Raw genomic sequence first — 19,718 nt, 5'->3', positions numbered from 1 at the left:
AGCGGGGCAGCTTAATTTTGTTTGCAAGGGAAACGGGCCGAGGTTTGTGTCTGGGGGCCTATGGCTGGGAGTGACCGGCTGGCTCCTGAAAAGCTACGATAGGCAGGATGGTTCCCAGACCAGAGGTGGCACCAGTGCCAAGTCGGGCTAGTTTGATGGTGAAAAGTGGCTCCTGCAATCTGCCATCATGAAGCGGGGTAGCATACTTTTGTTTGCCAGGCAAAGCCCCAGTGCTTTGTGTCTGGGGCCTATGGCTGGAAGTGACCTGCTGGCTCCTGAAAAGCTACGATAGGCAGGATGGTTACCAGACCCATGGTGGAACCAGTGCCAAGTTGGGCTGGTTTGATAGTACCAAGTGGTTCCTGCAATCTGCCATCAAAAAGTTGGCACGCCAGTTTTGTTTTCCAGGGAAAAGCGCCGTTGTTTGTGTTTGGGGTCCTGTGGCTGGGAGTGGCCGGCTGGCTCCTTAGAATCCACGATACGCAGGATGGTTCCCAGACCAGTGATGGCACCAGTGCCAAGTTGGGCTGGTTTGATACCACAAAGTGGCTCCTGCAATCTGCCCTCCAGAAGCGGGGCAGCTTACTTTTGTTTGCCAAGGAAACGGGCCGTGGTTTGTGTCTGGGGGCCTATGGCTCGGAGTGACCGGCTGGCTCCTGAAAAGCTACGATAGGCAGGATGGTGACCAGACCCATGGTGGCACCAGTGCCACGTTGGGCTGATTTGATAGTACCAAGCGGCTCCTGCAATCTGCCATCAAAAAGTTGGCAGGCGAGTTTTGTTTTCCAGGGAAAAGTGCCGTTGATTTTTTTTGGTGGCCTGTGGCTGGGAGTGGCCGGCTGGCTCCTTAGAATCCACGATACGCAGGATGGTTCCCAGACCAGAGGTGGCACCAGTTCCAAGTCGGGCTTGTTTGATAGTACCAAGTGGCTCCTGCAATCTGCCATCCAGAAGCGGGGCAGCTTACTTTTGTTTGCAAGGGAAACGGGCCGAGGTTTTTGTCTGGGGGCCTATGGCTGGGAGTGACTGGCTGGCTCCTGAAAAGCTACGATAGGCAGGATGGTTACCAGACCAGAGGTGGCACCAGTGCCAAGTTGGGCTGGTTTGATAGTACCAAGCGGCTCCTGCAATCTGCCATCAAAAAGTTGGCAGGCGAGTTTTGTTTTCCAGGGGAAAGCGCCGTTGTTTGTGTTTGGGGGCCTATGGCTTGGAGTGGCTGGCTGGCTAATTAGAATCCACGATACGCAGGATGGTTCCCAGACCATGGTGGCACTAGTGCCAAGTCGGGCTAGTTTGATGGTGCAAAGTGGCTCCTGCAATCTGCCATGAAAAAGTTTGCAGGCGAGTTTTGTTTTCCAGGGAAAAGTGCCATTGTTTGTGTTTGGTGGACTGTGGCTGGGAGTGGCCGGCTGGCTCCTTAGAATCCACGATACGCAGGATGGTTCCCAGACCAGAGGTGGCACCAGTGCCAAGTCGGGCTGGTTTGATGGTGCAAAGTGGCTCCTGCAATCTGCCATCCAGAAGCGGGGCAGCTGAGTTTTGTTTGCCAGAGAAAAGGGCCGTGGTTTTTTTTTGGGGGCATATGGCTGGGAGTGGCCGGCTGGCTTCTTAAAATGCTCGATACGCAGGATGGTGACCAGACCCAAGGTGGCACCAGTGCCAAGTTATGCTGTTTTTGTAGTACCAAGTGCGTCCTGCAATTTGCCATCCAGAAGAGGGGCAGTTGAGTTTTGTTTGCCAGAGAAAAGGGCCGTGGTTTGTGTTTGAGGGCATATGGCTGAGAGTGGCCGGCTGACCCCTGAAAATAAACAATAGGCAGGATGGTTCCCAGAGCCAAGGTGGCACCAGTGCCAAATCGGGCTGGTTTGATAGTACTAAATAGCTCCTGCAATCTGCCATCCAGAAGCGGGGCAGCTTAATTTTGTTTGCCAGGGAAACGGGCCGAGGTTTGTGTCTGGGGGCCTATGGCTGGGAGTGACCGGCTGGCTCCTGAAAAGCTACGATAGGCAGGATGGTTCCCAGACCAGAGGTGGCACCAGTGCCAAGTCGGGCTAGTTTGATGGTGAAAAGTGGCTCCTGCAATCTGCCATGAAAAAGTTGGCAGGCGAGTTTTGTTTTCCAGGGAAAAGTGCCGTTGATTTTGTTTGGTGGACTGTGGCTGGGAGTGGCCGGCTGGCTCCTTAGAATCCACGATACGCAGGATGGTTCCCAGACCAGAGGTGGCACCAGTTCCAAGTCGGGCTTGTTTGATAGTACCAAGTGGCTCCTGCAATCTGCCATCCAGAAGCGGGGTAGCTTACTTTTGTTTGCCAGGGAAACGGGCCGAGGTTTTTTCTGGGGGCCTATGGGTGGGACGGACCGGCTGGCTCCTGAAAAGCTACGATAGGCAGGATGGTGACCAGACCCAGGGTGGCACCAGTGCCAAGTTGGGCTGGTTTGATAGTACCAAGTGGCTCCTGCAATCTGCCATCACAAAGTTGGCAGGCGAGTTTTGTTTTCCAGGGAAAAGCGCCGTTGTTTGTGTTTGGGGGCCTGTGGCTGGGAGTGGCTGGCTGGCTAATTAGAATCCACGATACGCAGGATGGTTCCCAGACCATGGTGGCACCAGTGCCAAGTCGGGCTAGTTTGATGGTGCAAAGTGGCTCCTGCAATCTGCCATGAAAAAGTTTGCAGGCGAGTTTTGTTTTCCAGGGAAAAGTGCCATTGTTTGTGTTTGGTGGACTGTGGCTGGGAGTGGCCGGCTGGCTCCTTAGAATCCACGATACGCAGGATGGTTCCCAGACCAGAGGTGGCACCAGTGCCAAGTCGGGCTGGTTTGATGGTGCAAAGTGGCTCCTGCAATCTGCCATCCAGAAGCGGGGCAGCTGAGTTTTGTTTGCCAGAGAAAAGGGCCGTGGTTTTTTTTGGGGGCATATGGCTGGGAGTGGCCGGCTGGCTTCTTAAAATGCTCGATAGGCAGGATGGTGACCAGACCCAAGGTGGCACCAATGCCAAGTTATGCTGTTTTTGTAGTACCAAGTGCGTCCTGCAATTTGCCATCCAGAAGAGGGGCAGTTGAGTTTTGTTTGCCAGAGAAAAGGGCCGTGGTTTGTGTTTGAGGGCATATGGCTGAGAGTGGCCGGCTGACCCCTGAAAATAAACAATAGGCAGGATGGTTCCCAGAGCCAAGGTGGCACCAGTGCCAAATCGGGCTGGTTTGATAGTACTAAATAGCTCCTACAATCTGCCATCCAGAAGCGGGGCAGCTTAATTTTGTTTGCCAGGGAAACGGGCCGAGGTTTGTGTCTGGGGGCCTATGGCTGGGAGTGACCGGCTGGCTCCTGAAAAGCTACGATAGGCAGGATGGTTCCCAGACCAGAGGTGGCACCAGTGCCAAGTCGGGCTAGTTTGATGGTGAAAAGTGGCTCCTGCAATCTGCCATCAAAAAGTTGGCAGGCGAGTTTTGTTTTCCAGGGAAAAGTGCCGTTGATTTTGTTTGGTGGCCTGTGGCTGGGAGTGGCCGGCTGGCTCCTTAGAATCCACGATACGCAGGATGGTTCCCAGACCAGAGGTGGCACCAGTTCCAAGTCGGGCTTGTTTGATAGTACCAAGTGGCTCCTGCAATCTGCCATCCAGAAGCGGGGTAGCTTACTTTTGTTTGCCAGGGAAACGGGCCGAGGTTTTTTCTGGGGGCCTATGGGTGGGACGGACCGGCTGGCTCCTGAAAAGCTACGATAGGCAGGATGGTGACCAGACCCAGGGTGGCACCAGTGCCAAGTTGGGCTGCTTTGATAGTAACAAGTGGCTCCTGCAATCTGCCATCACAAATTTGGCAGGCGAGTTCTGTTTTCCAGGGAAAAGCGCCGTTGTTTGTGTTTGGGGGCCTGTGGCTGGGAGTGGCCGGCTGGCTAATTAGAATCCACGATACGCAGGATGGTTCCCAGACCCAAGGTGGCACCAGTGCCAAGTCGGGCTAGTTTGATGGTGCAAAGTGGCTCCTGCAATCTGCCATTAAAAAGTTGGCAGGCCAGTTTTGTTTTCCAGGGAAAAGCGCCGTTGTTTGTGTTTGGGGGCCTGTGGCTGGGAGTGGCCAGCTGTCTCCTTATAATCCACGATACGCAGGATGGTTCCCAGACCAGAGGTGGCACCAGTTCCAAGTCGGGCTGGTTTGATGGTGCAAAGTGGCTCCTGCAATCTGCCATCCAGAAGCGGGGCAGCTGAGTTTTGTTTGCCACAGAAAAGGGCCGTGGTTTTTTTTGGGGGCATATGGCTGGGAGTGGCCGGCTGACCCCTGAAAATCCACAATAGGCAGGATGGTTCCCAGACCAGAGGTGGCACCAGTGCCAAGTCGGGCTGGTTTGATAGTACTAAATAGCTCCTGCAATCTGCCATCCAGAAGCGGGGCAGCTTAATTTTGTTTGCCAGGGAAACGGGCCGAGGTTTGTGTCTGGGGGCCTATGGCTGGGAGTGACCGGCTGGCTCCTGAAAAGCTACGATAGGCAGGATGGTTCCCAGACCAGAGGTGGCACCAGTGCCAAGTCGGGCTAGTTTGATGGTGAAAAGTGGCTCCTGCAGTCTGCCATCATGAAGCGGGGTAGCATACTTTTGTTTGCCAGGGAGAGCCCCAGTGCTTTGTGTCTGGGGCCTATGGCTGGAAGTGACCTGCTGGCTCCTGAAACGCTACGATAGGCAGGATGATTACCAGACCCATGGTGGAACCAGTGCCAAGTTGGGCTGGTTTGATAGTACCAAGTGGTTCCTGCAATCTGCCATCAAAAAGTTGGCCACGCCAGTTTTGTTTTCCAGGGAAAAGCGCCGTTGTTTGTGTTTGGGGTCCTGTGGCTGGGAGTGGCCGGCTGGCTCCTTAGAATCCACGATACGCAGGATGGTTCCCAGACCAGTGATGGCACCAGTTCCAAGTCGGGCTGGTTTGATACCACAAAGTGGCTCCTGCAATCTGCCCTCCAGAAGCGGGGCAGCTTACTTTTGTTTGCCAAGGAAACGGGCCGTGGTTTGTGTCTGGGGGCCTATGGCTCGGAGTGACCGGTTGGCTCCTGAAAAGCTACGATAGGCAGGATGGTGACCAGACCCATGGTGGCACCAGTGCCACGTTGGGCTGATTTGATAGTACCAAGCGGCTCCTGCAATCTGCCATCAAAAAGTTGGCAGGCGAGTTTTGTTTTCCAGGGAAAAGTGCCGTTGATTTTTTTTGGTGGCCTGTGGCTGGGAGTGGCCGGCTGGCTCCTTAGAATCCACGATACGCAGGATGGTTCCCAGACCAGAGGTGGCACCAGTTCCAAGTCGGGCTTGTTTGATAGTACCAAGTGGCTCCTGCAATCTGCCATCCAGAAGCGGGGCAGCTTACTTTTGTTTGCAAGGGAAACGGGCCGAGGTTTTTGTCTGGGGGCCTATGGCTGGGAGTGACTGGCTGGCTCCTGAAAAGCTACGATAGGCAGGATGGTTACCAGACCAGAGGTGGCACCAGTGCCAAGTTGGGCTGGTTTGATAGTACCAAGCGGCTCCTGCAATCTGCCATCAAAAAGTTGGCAGGCGAGTTTTGTTTTCCAGGGGAAAGCGCCGTTGTTTGTGTTTGGGGGCCTATGGCTTGGAGTGGCTGGCTGGCTAATTAGAATCCACAATACGCAGGATGGTTCCCAGACCATGGTGGCACCAGTGCCAAGTCGGGCTAGTTTGATGGTGCAAAGTGGCTCCTGCAATCTGCCATGAAAAAGTTGGCAGGCGAGTTTTGTTTTCCAGGGAAAAGTGCCATTGTTTGTGTTTGGTGGACTGTGGCTGGGAGTGGCCGGCTGGCTCCTTAGAATCCACGATACGCAGGATGGTTCCCAGACCAGAGGTGGCACCAGTGCCAAGTCGGGCTGGTTTGATGGTGCAAAGTGGCTCCTGCAATCTGCCATCCAGAAGCGGGGCAGCTGAGTTTTGTTTGCCAGAGAAAAGGGCCGTGGTTTTTTTTTGGGGGCATATGGCTGGGAGTGGCCGGCTGGCTTCTTAAAATGCTCGATACGCAGGATGGTGACCAGACCCAAGGTGGCACCAGTGCCAAGTTATGCTGTTTTTGTAGTACCAAGTGCGTCCTACAATTTGCCATCCAGAAGAGGTGCAGTTGAGTTTTGTTTGCCAGAGAAAAGGGCCGTGGTTTGTGTTTGAGGGCATATGGCTGAGAGTGGCCGGCTGACCCCTGAAAATAAACAATAGGCAGGATGGTTCCCAGAGCCAAGGTGGCACCAGTGCCAAGTCGGGCTGGTTTGATAGTACTAAATAGCTCCTGCAATCTGCCATCCAGAAGCGGGGCAGCTTAATTTTGTTTGCCAGGGAAACGGGCCGAGGTTTGTGTCTGGGGGCCTATGGCTGGGAGTGACCGGCTGGCTCCTGAAAAGCTACGATAGGCAGGATGGTTCCCAGACCAGAGGTGGCACCAGTGCCAAGTCGGGCTAGTTTGATGGTGAAAAGTGGCTCCTGCAATCTGCCATCAAAAAGTTGGCAGGCGAGTTTTGTTTTCCAGGGAAAAGTGCCGTTGATTTTGTTTGGTGGCCTGTGGCTGGGAGTGGCCGGCTGGCTCCTTAGAATCCACGATACGCAGGATGGTTCCCAGACCAGAGGTGGCACCAGTTCCAAGTCGGGCTTGTTTGATAGTACCAAGTGGCTCCTGCAATCTGCCATCCAGAAGCGGGGTAGCTTACTTTTGTTTGCCAGGGAAACGGGCCGAGGTTTTTTCTGGGGGCCTATGGGTGGGACGGACCGGCTGGCTCCTGAAAAGCTACGATAGGCAGGATGGTGACCAGACCCATGGTGGCACCAGTGCCAAGTTGGGCTGGTTTGATAGTACCAAGTGGCTCCTGCAATCTGCCATCACAAAGTTGGCAGGCGAGTTTTGTTTTCCAGGGAAAAGCGCCGTTGTTTGTGTTTGGGGGCCTGTGGCTGGGAGTGGCCGGCTGGCTCCTTAGAATCCACGATACGCAGGATGGTTCCCAGACCAGAGGTGGCACCAGTGCCAAGTCAGGCTGGTTTGATGGTGTAAAGTGGCTCCTGCAATTTGCCATCAAAATGTTGGCAGGCGAGTTTTGTTTTCCAGGGAAAAGCGCCGTTGTTTGTGTTTGGGGGCCTGTGGCTGGGAGTGGCCGGCTGGCTAATTAGAATCCACGATACGCAGGATGGTTCCCAGACCCAAGGTGGCACCAGTGCCAAGTCGGGCTAGTTTGATGGTGCAAAGTGGCTCCTGCAATCTGTCATTAAAAAGTTGGCAGGCCAGTTTTGTTTTCCAGGGAAAAGCGCTGTTGTTTGTGTTTGGGGGCCTGTGGCTGGGAGTGGCCAGCTGTCTCCTTATAATCCACGATACGCAGGATGGTTCCCAGACCAGAGGTGGCACCAGTTCCAAGTCGGGCTGGTTTGATGGTGCAAAGTGGCTCCTGCAATCTGCCATCCAGAAGCGGGGCAGCTGAGTTTTGTTTGCCAGAGAAAAGGGCCGTGGTTTTTTTTTGGGGGCAAATGGCTGGGAGTGGCCGGCTGGCTCCTTAAAATGCTGGATACGCAGGATGGTGACCAGACCCAAGGTGGCACCAGTGCCAAGTTGTGCTGTTTTTGTAGTACCAAGTGCGTCCTGCAATTTGCCATCCAGAAGAGGGGCAGTTGAGTTTTGTTTGCCAGAGAAAAGGGCCGTGGTTTGTGTTTGAGGGCATATGGCTGAGAGTGGCCGGCTGACCCCTGAAAATCCACAGTAGGCAGGATGGTTCCCAGACCAGAGGTGGCACCAGTGCCAAGTCGGGCTGGTTTGATAGTACTAAATAGCTCCTGCAATCTGCCATCCAGAAGCGGGGCAGCTTAATTTTGTTTGCCAGGGAAACGGGCCGAGGTTTGTGTCTGGGGGCCTATGGCTGGGAGTGACCGGCTGGCTCCTGAAAAGCTACGATAGGCAGGATGGTTCCCAGACCAGAGGTGGCACCAGTGCCAAGTCGGGCTAGTTTGATGGTGAAAAGTGGCTCCTGCAATCTGCCATCATGAAGCGGGGTAGCATACTTTTGTTTGCCAGGGAAAACCCCAGTGCTTTGTGTCTGGGGCCTATGGCTGGAAGTGACCTGCTGGCTCCTGAAAAGCTACGATAGGCAGGATGGTTACCAGACCCATGGTGGAACCAGTGCCAAGTTGGGCTGGTTTGATAGTACCAAGTGGTTCCTGCAATCTGCCATCAAAAAGTTGGCAGGCCAGTTTTGTTTTCCAGGGAAAAGCGCCGTTGTTTGTGTTTGGGGTCCTGTGGCTGGGAGTGGCCGGCTGGCTCCTTAGAATCCACGATACGCAGGATGGTTCCCAGACCAGTGATGGCACCAGTGCCAAATTGGGCTGGTTTGATACCACAAAGTGGCTCCTGCAATCTGCCCTCCAGAAGCCGGGCAGCTTACTTTTGTTTGCCAAGGAAACGGGCCGCGGTTTGTGTCTGGGGGCCTATGGCTCGGAGTGACCGGCTGGCTCCTGAAAAGCTACGATAGGCAGGATGGTGACCAGACCCATGGTGGCACCAGTGCAACGTTGGGCTGATTTGATAGTACCAAGCGGCTCCTGCAATCTGCCATCAAAAAGTTGGCAGGCCAGTTTTGTTTTCCAGGGAAAAGTGCCGTTGATTTTTTTTGGTGGCCTGTGGCTGGGAGTGGCCGGCTGGCTCCTTAGAATCCACGATACGCAGGATGGTTCCCAGACCAGAGGTGGCACCAGTTCCAAGTCGGGCTTGTTTGATAGTACCAAGTGGCTCCTGCAATCTGCCATCCAGAAGCGGGGCAGCTTACTTTTGTTTGCAAGGGAAACGGGCCGAGGTTTTTGTCTGGGGGCCTATGGCTGGGAGTGACTGGCTGGCTCCTGAAAAGCTACGATAGGCAGGATGGTTACCAGACCAGAGGTGGCACCAGTGCCAAGTTGGGCTGGTTTGATAGTACCAAGCGGCTCCTGCAATCTGCCATCAAAAAGTTGGCAGGCGAGTTTTGTTTTCCAGGGGAAAGCGCCGTTGTTTGTGTTTGGGGGCCTATGGCTTGGAGTGGCTGGCTGGCTAATTAGAATCCACGATACGCAGGATGGTTCCCAGACCATGGTGGCACCAGTGCCAAGTCGGGCTAGTTTGATGTTGCAAAGTGGCTCCTGCAATCTGCCATCCAGAAGCGGGGCAGCTGAGTTTTGTTTGCCAGAGAAAAGGGCCGTGGGTTTTTTTTGGGGGCATATGGCTGGGAGTGGCCGGCTGGCTTCTTAAAATGCTCGATACGCAGGATGGTGACCAGACCCAAGGTGGCACCAGCGCCAAGTTATGCTGTTTTTGTAGTACCAAGTGCGTCCTGCAATTTGCCATCCAGAAGAGGGGCAGTTGAGTTTTGTTTGCCAGAGAAAAGGGCCGTGGTTTGTGTTTGAGGGCATATGGCTGAGAGTGGCCGGCTGACCCCTGAAAATAAACAATAGGCAGGATGGTTCCCAGAGCCAAGGTGGCACCAGTGCCAAGTCGGGCTGGTTTGATAGTACTAAATAGCTCCTGCAATCTGCCATCCAGAAGCGGGGCAGCTTAATTTTGTTTGCCAGGGAAACGGGCCGAGGTTTGTGTCTGGGGGCCTATGGCTGGGAGTGACCGACTGGCTCCTGAACAGCTACGATAGGCAGGATGGTGACCAGACCCATGGTGGCACCAGTGCCAAGTTGGGCTGGTTTGATAGTACCAAGTGGCTCCTGCAATCTGCCATCACAAAGTTGGCAGGCGAGTTTTGTTTTCCAGGGAAAAGCGCCGTTGTTTGTGTTTGGTGGACTGTGGCTGGGAGTGGCCGGCTGGCTCCTTAGAATCCACGATACGCAGGATGGTTCCCAGACCAGAGGTGGCACCAGTGCCAAGTCGGGCTGGTTTGATGGTGCAAAGTGGCTCCTGCAATCTGCCATCAAAATGTTGGCAGGCGAGTTTTGTTTTCCATGGAAAAGCGCCGTGGTTTGTGTTTGGGGGCCTGTGGCTGGGAGTGGCCGGCTGGCTAATTAGAATCCACGATACGCAGGATGGTTCCCAGACCCAAGGTGGCACCAGTGCCAAGTCGGGCTAGTTTGATGGTGCAAAGTGGCTCCTGCAATCTGCCATTAAAAAGTTGGCAGGCCAGTTTTGTTTTCCAGGGAAAAGCGCCGTTGTTTTTGTTTGGGGGCCTGTGGCTGGGAGTGGCCAGCTGGCTCCTTATAATCCACGATACGCAGGATGGTTCCCAGACCAGAGGTGGCACCAGTTCCAAGTCGGGCTGGTTTGATGGTGCAAAGTGGCTCCTGCAATCTGCCATCCAGAAGCGGGGCAGCTGAGTTTTGTTTGCCAGAGAAAAGGGCCGTGGTTTTTTTTTGGGGGCATATGGCTGGGAGTGGCCGGCTGGCTCCTTAAAATGCTCGATACGCAGGATGGTGACCAGACCCAAGGTGGCACCAGTGCCAAGTTGTGCTGTTTTTGTAGTACCAAGTGCGTCCTGCAATTTGCCATCCAGAAGAGGGGCAGTTGAGTTTTGTTTGCCAGAGAAAAGGGCCGTGGTTTGTGTTTGAGGGCATATGGCTGAGAGTGGCCGGCTGACCCCTGAAAATCCACAATAGGCAGGATGGTTCCCAGACCAGAGGTGGCACCAGTGCCAAGTTGGGCTGGTTTGATAGTACTAAATAGCTCCTGCAATCTGCCATCCAGAAGCGGGGCAGCTTACTTTTGTTTGCCAGGCAAACGGGCCGAGGTTTGTGTCTGGGGGCCTATGGCTGGGAGTGACCGGCTGGCTCCTGAAAAGCTACGATAGGCAGGATGGTTCCCAGACCAGAGGTGGCACCAGTGCCAAGTCGGGCTAGTTTGATGGTGAAAAGTGGCTCCTGCAATCTGCCATCAAAAAGTTGGCAGGCGAGTTTTGTTTTCCAGGGAAAAGTGCCGTTGATTTTGTTTGGTGGCCTGTGGCTGGGAGTGGCCGGCTGGCTCCTTAGAATCCACGATACGCAGGATGGTTCCCAGACCAGAGGTGGCACCAGTTCCAAGTCGGGCTTGTTTGATAGTACCAAGTGGCTCCTGCAAACTGCCATCCAGAAGCGGGGCAGCTTACTTTTGTTTGCCAGGGAAACGGGCCGAGGTTTGTGTCTGGGGGCCTATGGCTGGGAGTGACTGGCTGGCTCCTGAAAAGCTACGATAGGCAGGATGGTTACCAGACTCATGGTGGCACCAGTGCCACGTTGGGCTGATTTGATAGTACCAAGCGGCTCCTGCAATCTGCCATCAAAAAGTTGGCAGGCGAGTTTTGTTTTCCAGGGAAAAGCGCCGTTGTTTGTGTTTGGGGGCCTATGGCTGGGAGTGGCCGGCTGGCTCCTTAGAATCCACGATACGCAGGATGGTTCCCAGACCAGAGGTGGCACCAGTGCCATGTCGGGCTAGTTTGATGGTGCAAAGTGGCTCCTGCAATCTACCATGAAAAAGTTTGCAGGCGAGTTTTGTTTTCCAGGGAAAAGTGCCGTTGTTTGTGTTTGGTGGATTGTGGCTGGGAGTGGCCGGCTGGCTCCTTAGAATCCACGATACGCAGGATGGTTCCCAGACCAGAGGTGGCACCAGTTCCAAGTCGGGCTGGTTTGATAGTACCAAGTGGCTCCTGCAATCTGCCATCCAGAAGTGGGGCAGCTTACTTTTGTTTGCCAGGGAAACGGGCCGAGGTTTGTGTCTGGGGGCCTATGGCTGGGAGTGACCGGCTGGCTCCTTAAAAGCTACGATAGGCAGGATGGTTACCAGACCCATGGTGGCACCAGTGCCAAGTTGGGCTGATTTGATAGTATCAAGCGGCTCCTGCAATCTGCCATCAAAATTTGGCAGGCGAGTTTTGTTTTCCAGGGAAAAGTGCCGTTGATTTTTTTTGGTGGCCTGTGGCTGGGAGTGGCCGGCTGGCTCCTTAGAATCCACGATACGCAGGATGGTTCCCAGACCAGAGGTGGCACCAGTGCCAAGTCGGGCTTGTTTGATAGTACCAAGTGGCTCCTGCAATCTGCCATCCAGAAGCGGGGCAGCTTACTTTTGTTTGCAAGGGAAACGGGCCGAGGTTTTTGTCTGGGGGCCTATGGCTGGGACTGACTGGCTGGCTCCTGAAAAGCTACGATAGGCAGGATGGTTACCAGACTCGTGGTGGCACCAGTGCCACGTTGGGCTGATTTGATAGTACCAAGCGGCTCCTGCAATCTGCCATCAAAAAGTTGGCAGGCGAGTTTTGTTTTCCAGGGGAAAGCGCCGTTGTTTGTGTTTGGGGGCCTATGGCTGGGAGTGGCCGGCTGGCTAATTAGAATCCACGATACGCAGGATGGTTCCCAGACCGTGGTGGCACCAGTGCCAAGTCGGGCTAGTTTGATGGTGCAAAGTGGCTCCTGCAATCTGCCATTAAAAAGTTGGCAGGCCAGTTTTGTTTTCCAGGGAAAAGCGCCGTTGTTTGTGTTTGGGGGCCTGTGGCTGGGAGTGGCCAGCTGTCTCCTTATAATCCACGATACGCAGGATGGTTCCCAGACCAGAGGTGGCACCAGTGCCAAGTCGGGCTGGTTTGATGGTGCAAAGTGGCTCCTGCAATCTGCCATCCAGAAGCGGGGCAGCTGAGTTTTGTTTGCCAGAGAAAAGGGCCGTGGATTTTTTTTGGGGGCATATGACTGGGAGTGGCCGGCTGGCTCCTTAAAATGCTCGATACGCAGGATGGTGACCAGACCCAAGGTGGCACCAGTGCCAAGTTGTGCTGTTTTTGTAGTACCAAGTGCGTCCTGCAATTTGCCATCCAGAAGAGGGGCAGTTGAGTTTTGTTTGCCAGAGAAAAGGGCCGTGGTTTGTGTTTGAGGGCATATGGCTGAGAGTGGCCGGCTGACCCCTGAAGATCCACAATAGGCAGGATGGTTCCCAGAGCCAAGGTGGCACCAGTTCCAAGTCGGGCTTGTTTGATAGTACCAAGTGGCTCCTGCAATCTGCCATCCAGAAGCGGGGCAGCTTAATTTTGTTTGCCAGGGAAACGGGCCGAGGTTTGTGTCTGGGGGCCTATGGCTGGGAGTGACCGGCTAGCTCCTGAAAAGCTACGATAGGCAGGATGGGTCCGAGACCAGAGGTGGCACCAGTGCCACGTTGGGCTAGTTTGATGGTTAAAAGTGGCTCCTGCAATCTGCCATCAAAAAGTTGGCAGGCCAGTTTTGTTTTCCAGGGAAAAGTGCCGTTGATTTTTTTTGGTGGCCTGTGGCTGGGAGTGGCCGGCTGGCTCCTTAGAATCCACGATACGCAGGATGGTTCCCAGACCAGAGGTGGCACCAGTTCCAAGTCGGGCTTGTTTGATAGTACCAAGTGGCTCCTGCAATCTGCCATCCAGAAGCGGGGCAGCTTACTTTTGTTTGCAAGGGAAACGGGCCGAGGTTTTTGTCTGGGGGCCTATGGCTGGGAGTGACTGGCTGGCTCCTGAAAAGCTACGATAGGCAGGATGGTTACCAGACTCATGGTGGCACCAGTGCCACGTTGGGCTGATTTGATAGTACCAAGCGGCTCCTGCAATCTGCCATCAAAAAGTTGGCAGGCGAGTTTTGTTTTCCAGGGGAAAGCGCCGTTGTTTGTGTTTGGGGGCCTATGGCTGGGAGTGGCCGGCTGGCTCATTAGAATCCACGATACGCAGGATGGTTCCCAGACCGTGGTGGCACCAGTGCCAAGTCGGGCTAGTTTGATGGTGCAAAGTGGCTCCTGCAATCTGCCATGAAAAAGTTGGCAGGCGAGTTTTGTTTTCCAGGGAAAAGTGCCGTTGATTTTGTATGGTGGACTGTGGCTGGGAGTGGCCGGCTGGCTCCTTAGAATCCACGATAGGCAGGATGGTTCCCAGACCAGAGGTGGCACCAGTGCCAAGTCGGGCTTGTTTGATAGTACCAAGTGGCTCCTGCAATCTGCCATCCAGAAGCGGGGCAGCTTACTTTTGTTTGCCAGGGAAACGGGCCGAGGTTTGTGTCTGGGGGCCTATGGCTGGGAGTGACCGGCTGGCTCCTGAAAAGCTACGATAGGCAGGATGGTGACCAGAGCCATGGTGGCACCAGTGCCAAGTTGGGCTGATTTGATAGTATCAAGCGGCTCCTGCAATCTGCCATCAAAAAGTTGGCAGGCGAGTTTTGTTTTCCAGGGAAAAGTGCCGTTGATTTTTTTTGGTGGCCTGTGGCTGGGAGTGGCCAGCTGTCTCCTTATAATCCACGATACGCAGGATGGTTCCCAGACCAGAGGTGGCACCAGTGCCAAGTCGGGCTGGTTTGATGGTGCAAAGTGGCTCCTGCAATCTGCCATCCAGAAGCGGGGCAGCTGAGTTTTGTTTGCCAGAGAAAAGGGCCGTGGTTTTTTTTTGGGGGCATATGGCTGGGAGTGGCCGGCTGGCTCCTTAAAATGCTCGATACGCAGGATGGTGACCAGACCCAAGGTGGCACCAGTTCCAAGTTGTGCTGTTTTTATAGTACCAACTGCGTCCTGCAATTTGCCATCCAGAAGAGGGGCAGTTGAGTTTTGTTTGCCAGAGAAAAGCGCCGTAGTTTGTGTTTGAGGGCATATGGCTGAGAGTGGCCGGCTGACCCCTGAAAATAAACAATAGGCAGGATGGTTCCCAGAGCCAAGGTGGCACCAGTGCCAAGTTGGGCTGGTTTGATAGTACTAAATAGCTCCTGCAATCTGCCATCCAGAAGCGGGGCAGCTTAATTTTGTTTGCCAGGGAAACGGGCCGAGGTTTGTGTCTGGGGGCCTATGGCTGGGAGTGACCGGCTGGCTCCTGAAAAGCTACGATAGGCAGGATGGTTCCCAGACCAGAGGTGGCACCAGTGCCAAGTCAGGCTAGTTTGATGGTGAAAAGTGGCTCCTGCAATCTGCCATCAAAAAGTTGGCAGGCGAGTTTTGTTTTCCAGGGAAAAGCGCCGTTGATTTTGTTTGGTGGCCTGTGGCTGGGAGTGGCCGGCTGGCTCCTTAGAATCCACGATACGCAGGATGGTTCCCAGACCAGAGGTGGCACCAGTTCCAAGTCGGGCTTGTTTGATAGTACCAAGTGGCTCCTGCAATCTGCCATCCAGAAGCGGGGTAGCTTACTTTTGTTTGCCAGGGAAACGGGCCGAGGTTTTTTCTGGGGGCCTATGGGTGGGACTGACCGGCTGCCTCCTGAAAAGCTACGATAGGCAGGATGGTGACCAGACCCATGGTGGCACCAGTGCCAAGTTGGGCTGGTTTGATAGTACCAAGCGGCTCCTGCAATCTGCCATCACAAAGTTGGCAGGCGAGTTTTGTTTTCCAGGGAAAAGCGCCGTTGTTTGTGTTTGGGGGCCTGTGGCTGGGAGTGGCCGGCTGGCTCCTTAGAATCCACGATACGCAGGATGGTTCCCAGACCAGAGGTGGCACCAGTGCCAAGTCGGGCTGGTTTGATGGTGCAAAGTGGCTCCTGCAATCTGCCATCAAAATGTTGGCAGGCGAGTTTTGTTTTCCATGGAAAAGCGCCGTGGTTTGTGTTTGGGGGCCTGTGGCTGGGAGTGGCCGGCTGGCTAATTAGAATCCACGATACGCAGGATGGTTCCCAGACCCAAGGTGGCACCAGTGCCAAGTCGGGCTAGTTTGATGGTGCAAAGTGGCTCCTGCAATCTGCCATTAAAAAGTTGGCAGGCCAGTTTTGTTTTCCAGGGAAAAGCGCCGTTGTTTGTGTTTGGGGGCCTGTGGCTGGGAGTGGCCAGCTGGCTCCTTATAATCCACGATACGCAGGATGGTTCCCAGACCAGAGGTGGCACCAGTTCCAAGTCGGGCTGGTTTGATGGTGCAAAGTGGCTCCTGCAATCTGCCATCCAGAAGCGGGGCAGCTGAGTTTTGTTTGCCAGAGAAAAGGGCCGTGGTTTTTTTTTGGGGGCATATGACTGGGAGTGGCCGGCTGGCTCCTTAAAATGCTCGATACGCAGGATGGTGACCAGACCCAAGGTGGCACCAGTGCCAAGTTGTGCTGTTTTTGTAGTACCAAGTGCGTCCTGCAATTTGCCATCCAGAAGAGGGGCAGTTGAGTTTTGTTTGCCAGAGAAAAGCGCCGTGGTTTGTGTTTGAGGGCATATGGCTGAGAGTGGCCGGCTGACCCCTGAAGATCCACAATAGGCAGGATGGTTCCCAGAGCCAAGGTGGCACCAGTTCCAAGTCGGGCTTGTTTGATAGTACCAAGTGGCTCCTGCAATCTGCCATCCAGAAGCGGGGCAGCTTAATTTTGTTTGCCAGGGAAACGGGCCGAGGTTTGTGTCTGGGGGCCTATGGCTGGGAGTGACCGGCTAGCTCCTGAAAAGCTACGATAGGCAGGATGGTTCCGAGACCAGAGGTGGCACCAGTGCCACGTTGGGCTAGTTTGATGGTTAAAAGTGGCTCCTGCAATCTGCCATCAAAAAGTTGGCAGGCCAGTTTTGTTTTCCAGGGAAAAGTGCCGTTGATTTTTTTTGGTGGCCTGTGGCTGGGAGTGGCCGGCTGGCTCCTTAGAATCCACGATACGCAGGATGGTTCCCAGACCAGAGGTGGCACCAGTTCCAAGTCGGGCTTGTTTGATAGTACCAAGTGGCTCCTGCAATCTGCCATCCAGAAGCGGGGCAGCTTACTTTTGTTTGCAAGGGAAACGGGCCGAGGTTTTTGTCTGGGGGCCTATGGCTGGGAGTGACTGGCTGGCTCCTGAAAAGCTACGATAGGCAGGATGGTTACCAGACTCATGGTGGCACCAGTGCCACGTTGGGCTGATTTGATAGTACCAAGCGGCTCCTGCAATCTGCCATCAAAATGTTGGCAGGCGAGTTTTGTTTTCCAGGGGAAAGCGCCGTTGTTTGTGTTTGGGGGCCTATGGCTGGGAGTGGCCGGCTGGCTCCTTAGAATCCACGATACGCAGGATGGTTCCCAGACCCAAGGTGGCATCAGTGCCAAGTCGAGCTAGTTTGATGGTGCAAAGTGGCTCCTGCAATCTGCCATGAAAAAGTTGGCAGGAGAGTTTTGTTTTCCAGGGAAAAGTGCCTTTGATTTTTTTTGGTGGACTGTGGCTGGGAGTGGCCGGCTGGCTCCTTAGAATCCACGATAGGCAGGATGGTTCCCAGACCAGAGGTGGCACCAGTTCCAAGTCGGGCTGGTTTGATAGTACCAAGTGGCTCCTGCAATCTGCCATCCAGAAGCGGGGCAGCTTACTTTTGTTTGCCAGGGAAACGGGCCGAGGTTTGTGTCTGGGGGCCTATGGCTGGGAGTGACCGGCTGGCTCCTGAAAAGCTACGATAGGCAGGATGGTTACCAGAGCCATGGTGGCACCAGTGCCAAGTTGGGCTGATTTGATAGTATCAAGCGGCTCCTGCAATCTGCCATCAAAAAGTTGGCAGGCGAGTTTTGTTTTCCAGGGAAAAGTGCCGTTGATTTTTTTTGGTGGCCTGTGGCTGGGAGTGGCCAGCTGTCTCCTTATAATCCACGATACGCAGGATGGTTCCCAGACCAGAGGTGGCACCAGTGCCAAGTCGGGCTGGTTTGATGGTGCAAAGTGGCTCCTGCAATCTGCCATCAAAATGTTGGCAGGCGAGTTTTGTTTTCCATGGAAAAGCGCCGTGGTTTGTGTTTGGGGGCCTGTGGCTGGGAGTGGCCGGCTGGCTAATTAGAATCCACGATACGCAGGATGGTTCCCAGACCCAAGGTGGCACCAGTGCCAAGTCGGGCTAGTTTGATGGTGCAAAGTGGCTCCTGCAATCTGCCATTAAAAAGTTGGCAGGCCAGTTTTGTTTTCCAGGGAAAAGCGCCGTTGTTTGTGTTTGGGGGCCTGTGGCTGGGAGTGGCCAGCTGTCTCCTTATAATCCACGATACGCAGGATGGTTCCCAGACCAGAGGTGGCACCAGTTCCAAGTCGGGCTGGTTTGATGGTGCAAAGTGGCTCCTGCAATCTGCCATCCAGAAGCGGGGCAGCTGAGTTTTGTTTGCCAGAGAAAAGGGCCGTGGTTTTTTTTTGGGGGCATATGGCTGGGAGTGGCCGGCTGGCTCCTTAAAATCCTCGATACGCAGGATGGTGACCAGACCCAAGGTGGCACCTATGCCAAGTTGTGCTGTTTTTGTAGTACCAAGTGCGTCCTGCAATTTGCCATCCAGAAGAGGGGCAGTTGAGTTTTGTTTGCCAGAGAAAAGGGCCGTGGTTTGTGTTTGAGGGCATATGGCTGAGAGTGGCCGGCTGACCCCTGAAAATCCACAATAGGCAGGATGGTTCCCAGAGCCAAGGTGGCACCAGTGCCAAGTCGGGCTGGTTTGATAGTACTAAATAGCTCCTGCAATCTGCCATCCAGAAGCGGGGCAGCTTAATTTTGTTTGCCAGGGAAACGGGCCGAGGTTTGTGTCTGGGGGCCTATGGCTGGGAGTGACCGGCTGGCTCCTGAAAAGCTACGATAGGCAGGATGGTTCCAAGACCAGAGGTGGCACCAGTGCCAAGTAGGGCTGGTTTGACAGAGTCAAGCGCCTCCTGCAATCTCCCATCCAGAAGTGGGGCAGCTGAGTTTTTTTGCCTGTGAATCGGGCCGTTGTTTTTGATTGGGGTCTGTGGCCGAGAGTGGTCGGCTGGCTCCTGACAATCCACAATACGCAGGATGGTTCACAGACCCAAGGTGGCACCAGTGCCAAGTCGGGCTGGTTTGATAGTACCAAGTGGCTCCTGCAATCTGCCATCCAGAAGCGGGGCAGCGGATTTTTGTTTGCCAGAGAAAAGGGCCGTGGTTTTTTTTTGGGGGCATATGGCTGGGAGTGGCCGGCTGGCTCCTTAAAATCCTCGATACGCAGGATGGTGACCAGACCCAAGGTGGCACCTATGCAAAGTTGGGCTGTTTTTGTAGTACCAAGTGCGTCCTGCAATTTGCCATCCAGAAGAGGGGCAGTTGAGTTTTGTTTGCCAGAGAAAAGGTCCGTGGTTTGTGTTTGAGGGCATATGGCTAAGAGTGGCCGGCTGACCCCTGAAAATCCACAATAGGCAGGATGGTTCCCAGAGCCAAGGTGGCACCAGTGCCAAGTTGGGCTGGTTTGATAGTACTAAATAGCTCCTGCAATCTGCCATCCAGAAGCGGGGCAGCTTACTTTTGTTTGCAAGGGAAACGGGCCGAGGTTTTTGTCTGGGGGCCTATGGCTGGGAGTGACTGGCTGGCTCCTGAAAAGCTACGATAGGCAGGATGGTTACCAGACTCATGGTGGCACCAGTGCCACGTTGGGCTGATTTGATAGTACCAAGCGGCTCCTGCAATCTGCCATCAAAAAGTTGGCAGGCGAGTTTTGTTTTCCAGGGGAAAGCGCCGTTGTTTGTGTTTGGGGGCCTATGGCTGGGAGTGGCCGGCTGGCTAATTAGAATCCACGATACGCAGGATGGTTCCCAGACCATGGTGGCACCAGTGCCAAGTCGGGCTAGTTTGATGGTGCAAAGTGGCTCCTGCAATCTGCCATCAAAAAGTTGGCAGGCGAGTTTTGTTTTCCAGGGAAAAGTGACGTTGTTTGTGTTTGGTGGACTGTGGCTGGGAGTGGCAGGCTGGCTCCTTAGAATCCACGATAGGCAGGATGGTTCCCAGACCAGAGGTGGCACCATTGCCAAGTCGGGCTGGTTTGATAGTACCAAGTGGCTCCTGCAATCTGCCATCCAGAAGCGGGGCAGCTTACTTTTGTTTGCCAGGGAAACGGGCCGAGGTTTTTGTCTGGGGGCCTATGGCTGGGAGTGACTGGCTGGCTCCTGAAAAGCTACGATAGGCAGGAT

This window comes from Melospiza georgiana, chromosome 7 (assembly GCF_028018845.1).
Source record: "Melospiza georgiana isolate bMelGeo1 chromosome 7, bMelGeo1.pri, whole genome shotgun sequence".
Classification (NCBI taxonomy): domain Eukaryota; kingdom Metazoa; phylum Chordata; class Aves; order Passeriformes; family Passerellidae; genus Melospiza; species Melospiza georgiana.
This window is presented reverse-complemented; position numbering follows the sequence as displayed.